The sequence below is a fragment of the Rhincodon typus genome, chromosome 12, assembly GCF_021869965.1.
Source record: "Rhincodon typus isolate 14 chromosome 12, sRhiTyp1.1, whole genome shotgun sequence".
NCBI lineage: Eukaryota > Metazoa > Chordata > Chondrichthyes > Orectolobiformes > Rhincodontidae > Rhincodon > Rhincodon typus.
In genome coordinates, this window is record NC_063343.1 from 45,351,510 (window position 1) to 45,357,531 (window position 6,022).

Genomic DNA, 6,022 nt, shown 5'->3' on the forward strand with positions numbered 1-6,022 from the left:
CAGTGATATTCTTTAGCTCCCTGCTGAAAGCATTCAATTGGTTAGCATTGAGTCCTTCTATGCTCTCATGTACCCACCTCCCCTAAGAAATGCATTAGAATTCAAAGGACAAATTATTTTTGTAAAATCATGTCATAGTTTAGAAGTGTAATCTTTCCAAAGAGATTTTGCTTACATTTTCTACCTAATTCAGTGTCAAACTTGAAAAACACAGGGCGTTGGACTCCAGCACTATAATGTAACATAAAGATAAACTCCGCAACTACAGGCCAGTCAGTTTAACTTCAGTGGTGGGGAAACATCTAGACACAACAATATGGGACAAAGTTAATTGTTGCATTGACAAATGTGGTTAATTAAGGAAAGCCAGCATACAGGTGTAATAGAGAGGGATGGGTCATTGAAATGTTGTTGATGAGCTGTACATGGATTTGCACACATGGTTGAGTGACAGGAAACAAAAAGTTGTGGCTAATAGATGTTTTCTGCACTGGTTTGTAGAGAAGGTCTCCAGGGATCAGTGTTGGAAACCTTACTTTTCCTGATACGTATTAATGATCTAGGCCTTTGTGCACAGGGCACAATTTCAAAGTTGCAGATAATATGAAACTTGGAAGTGTTGTGAACTGTGCAGAGGATTATGTAAAATCGCAAAAGGACAGAGACAAGTAGCTGAATGGTTGGAGAAATTTGAATTAATCCATTTGATAGAAAGAAGATGAGAGACAATATAAAATGGAAGGGTACAAGCTGTATAAGTCATTGAAGGTGGCAAGGCAGGATGAAACAGCCATCAATATCTTAGGCTTTATCAATAGAGGTAGAGAATACAAGAACAAAGTTATGTTGAAATTCTCTCTGGAGTACTGCACTGTTCTTGGTGCTGTACTTTAGAGAGGATATAAGGTATTGGGGAGAGCATGGAAAAGATTCACAAGAATAGTTCAAGGGATGAAGAACATCAACTATGAAGGTAGAAGTGAGGATTGTTTTCCTTGATGTCACAGGCAAAGGGGGAAGTGGAGTGAATTTAAGTTATTGAATCAGAGATAGTAGGATACTCCCTCTCCCACCCACCTTCCTGCAAACCGATATTCATTTCAAGCCCACCGACTCCCACAGCTACCTAGAATACTCCTCCTCCCATCCACCTTCCTGCAAAAATGCAATCCCCATTCCCAATTCCTTCGCCTCCGCCGCATCTGCTCCCAGGATGAGGGATTCCACTCCCATACATCTCAGTTGTCCTCGTTTTTCAAGGACCGTAACTTCCCCCCCTCAGTGGTCGAGAACGCCCTCAACCGTGTCTCCCACATCTCCCGCAACTCATCCCTCACACCCCGTCCACGCAATAAGAACCAAAAAAGAATCCCCCTCGTCCTCACGTACCACCCCACCAACCTCCAGATCCAACGCATCATCCTCCGACACTTCCGTCAACCTTGAAGAAGTTGTCCTCCTCCCTCTAGAGAGATCTCAGTGGGTCTCTCTCCCACTGCAATGCCTTGGTTATCTCCTCCGCCATGAAGAACTTTGACCACACCCTGAAGCAATCCTGATGAAGGGTCCAGACCTGAAACATTGACTTTCCTGCTCCTCTGATGCTGCCTGACCTGCTGTGCTCCTCCAGCTCCACATTTTATTGAATCTGATTTCCATCATTTGCCGTCCTTACTATCCCCCATCTTTGATGGTATTTGCTGAAGAAAGAATGTTGGTAGGACACCAGGAGAATCTATCTGTAATGAAGCCAATCGTTTCCATTTTTCCATCCCATAACCTATTCATTGAGTGCCAATGTTAACCTATTCTCTGGTGAGTGAGATACTGAAGTAAAGAAGCAAGAGCTTTCTTTAAGCATGGAGACGACATCTGAATGTTATTCTCTTTGCATTGTGTAACCTTTTCACACTCTCTAGACACTGCCAGAAGTGTTGTCCTTGACTGACCTTATTCCAGTAATTTGAAAATCTCCCTCACCATTTGTCTTTTCCGTAGATTCTTGTTACATCAGGTAATAAGGAAAGTAAGTTTTACATTAAATAATCAAGTGTCATTGGCACTTAAACTTATGAATGGCATTTGCACCAACAGTTAACTATTTAGAACAGACTCACATGTAAGTTAGACTTTTAAGTGTACAGGATGGGTGCTGATGAATTAGCCACCCATTCTGTACACCCATGAATTAGTCACATTCCATATTGCACTTGCTCCCACTGGAACTGAATTTCGCCCCATTACTTTCTGGCATTGGGAACTGGTTTGGTTGAAATGGCTTGAATACAGCCATCTCTGAATGTGGAAAGGGACAGGTCTGTAAATGATGGCATCTTAGTAAAGGGGTATGGGAAAACAGAACACCACATTTCTTTTGCAATGGACAGTCATGGTCGTAACCAAAAAGAGAATTAAATTTGCTCAAATGCCTCTTACTACCATAGGTTTACACTATTTATGTGCTTGTTCTTTTTAACATTTGAAACCATTTAAACACCTTGATCTTTGAAGTATTTGTTCATTATTAATAAAGATTGACAGCATATTAGGGTTTTCTACTTTCAGTTGTAGGTCAAATGTCAGAAATTGAGATTTATTAGCAATTAGAGCCTGTCTGATAGACACTGTGGTTTAGATTATAAACAAGATATTTTCCAAGATGTTTTGGCTTCAGACCCATGGGACAATGCTAAACTCATTGTACCTTATATTGTCCATCACTGAAACACTAACTTTGTGTGTCACACGCAATATAAATCCTTTCTACCTGCAAGTTATTATTGTAGGGCACCCTGGAGCCTGGTTCCAAATTGGTTTTGGAAAACATTTGAAAGAAATTGACATTACTAAGTTCTTGTTTGGAAAACAGAATGGGATTGACACAGAAAACTTGTTTTGAAACAAGCTAAAGGATTTTTTTTTAATGATACATTTACTTAAGTTGTCTTTAGAGCTTGCTCCATTTCTGGCAGGAAAGCTAAGTGTGTGGTTGGCTCCCAGGCCTCTATCAATATCATTCTGCAGCCATCATCTCAGATGCTTATAAAATAGTGATGTGTGGCTCACCCTCCAGTTTGAACACTTTCCTGTTCTTTACTCCATTCACTACTTCCTCGCCAGTGCAGCAGTAGTACCCATCAACTGGTGCACGATCGTTGCACAGCATTAGACTTTATAGCCTAATGCACTGTGGCATCATTCTGGAATTAACAAGAAAAATAGTAAGGACCTGTGAACATGTTTGGCTATTTCAGTTCAATGATATTATTTCTTTTCTGGATATAAGGATGATTTCCTATTAATTTTAGCTGATGACAACATTTGAAAGTAGAATTATAGACTGCTGCAGAACCACAGATAACTGATGATATTTTTGGAATAAATTGAAAACACATAATCTTGTTATATTTTTCATATTTCTTTTGCATATTGCCCTTGCTGGGCCCTGCCTGTGCTATGCATCATTCCTTGGCAAGTACAGCAGCAAGAGATCTTCTCTGGTTCTATGCGACTGGTATTCTGCAACAATTAATTTCAAAGTCCATAATTTCTTTCTCCTATTGTGTGAAGAAAGTGCCTTATCTTGGATCAACTCGGATTGAAACCAGGAACATAACACACAAATATGACACTAGGCTAGAATTCTTTATGGCACATGAAATGCCACACCTGAAGTAAAAATTAAAATAAGTGAAACACTCAGCTAATAAGTCAGTATGTGATAGGGAGAAAGGTAGACTGGGGTTTTGATAAGAGACTTTCCAATGAATATCAGTTAAACCATTAACTTATCATTTAAGTGTCAACTTGCAGTTCAATACCACAGTTCAGATGGATCAAGAGAAGAATATACAATTGTAATGACGTTTTTTTCTGCTCAACCTTACATCCCTGAAGGTTAGGTTGAATATCATTTATGTAGGTTTGAAGTCAGTGATAAGTCCAAAACAAATATAATCTTATGTACAGATTCTGTGTATTTAAGCATAAAGTACTTCACAAATAATTGAAAACTATTGAAGAATTAGTTGAGTCCCCACATTGCAAAATTTGATTCTTTTATTTTGCTAGTACTGGAAACCTACACCCCATTTGCAAAATGATAGATGTTTGTAGGACCATAACAGCAAATCTTTCAGATGTGTTTTCTTCAGAAAACTTTAAAATATGCGATAAGAAAATTAGAGATGGAACATATGCTCTGTTTATATCAGTAAATGGTGTCTCCGCTGAACTTCTGTTAATGTTATGGCTCTGGAGAAAGAGAAGGCCTGAGTCATTTCCCAGCAACCGTAATTTCTCTATTTATCAGCTTAATCAATATAATCCTGGCATAAGTCAATGGAAACACATAGACAACACACATCACAAAAACAAAATTCATTGTTCTTAGTGTCAAAAAAGGAATATGAAAAGCTAAACAAGACATAAACAACAGATATCAAGATCAAGCCAAAGAATAAAATTGGCTGCCAGTTTGCTATCAACTAGATCTCAGTTGAATTTTGCTGCACAGATATTTCATGTGCATTAGTAACATTTCAATATCTCACAAAGTAACAATTATTTATGTCTACGTACCTGGGCCAGTGAACGTCGTCGGTTTATCTAATATAGTTACTTTCACAGATAAACTTGATTATGTTTACCATTCTCCAAACTGCATGGCAATAAGGAGTAGAAATTTGGATTCATCATTTTTTGTTCCCAATTATTGGAAGATAAATGCGCTACCACCACCATCAAAAATCTGCAAATCCAATTCAGACCAATGTTTGCATCCTGGTCTCTATGGCTTAGTGGTTACACCATATGATGCATTTACAGAGGGAGGTTCAATTATAATGTGATCTGACTGGAGGCACCGTGACATCAGCATTGTAATAATGTTACGTTAGTGGAATGTCAGTTGCTGTAGCACTGGTGGAATACAAATCCTATTTATGAAATGTTGTAAATGATATTATAAAGTAGGCTAATTTCGTTTCCTAAAAACTGCAAACGTGACTAACTTAAATTGATTTTTTTCCATGGAAACTTTATTGTTTTACAATCAAAATACTTCAAGGGTATGAGTACGCTAACCCGAATATGAAGCTATGGACTTCATGCTTTATGCTCAACTCTCAATCTTCTCTATTCCAATTGAAGGGTACATTCAGAATGCCAGTCATCACCCCAAACTCAGTGAGGGATAATGGAGGGGAGGGAGAGTTGTTGCCAAGTCAATGTCTCAAATGCAGGATTAGCACAGACCTGAAAGAAGGTAGTCTGTCTTCTTTCTTAGCTGCAGATAGTATTTGGCAGAATCGTGGGGAAAATAGAAGGGAAATAAAGGGTTTTCGTACACTTAGTTTAGATTATTTCAGAGCCACCACTCATGACCTCAGCTGATGTCACAAGTAGACAAGTCAGATCCCAGAATGAAATTTAGTTTGTTTTTTTTTATATTAATTTAAAGTGGCAGACTTTCACTGAAACATAAGGACACCAAGTTGCAATATTTGGTTTAACAATAAAATGGAATTTTATTATGCAAAAGAAAGAAAACTAAAATAAACCAAGCTGCCGACATAAAACAGATTTTAAGAGATTTCAAACACCAGAGAAAACAAAATCTCACCCACTCCCCAATATCACCATTTTATAGATGATCAGAATCCAGAGAAATTTTCCTTCCCTATCAGATCCTGGCCTGCTGTGTTCCTTCAGCTCCACACTGTGTTATCTCTGACTCCAGCATCAGCAGTTCTGTGAACGTTAACTTAGCTGCTTTTCCCGACTTAGGTTCCGTCCCGTGAGCTGCAGACTTTTTTCCTTTGACTCATGCAACTGAGATCCGTACACTGAGATAACTTATTATCTCAACTGCTCTACACAAATTCCTTTGTCTAGGGGAAGGTATTCTTAAATCTGACTTCAATCAGGTGTCCTTACATTGAATTCAAAAGCTTTTCCATCTCTGGATTCTTCTAATCAGTCCTTGGTTGTTCCAAATCAAAAGTAAGCTAATGTGTTTCAA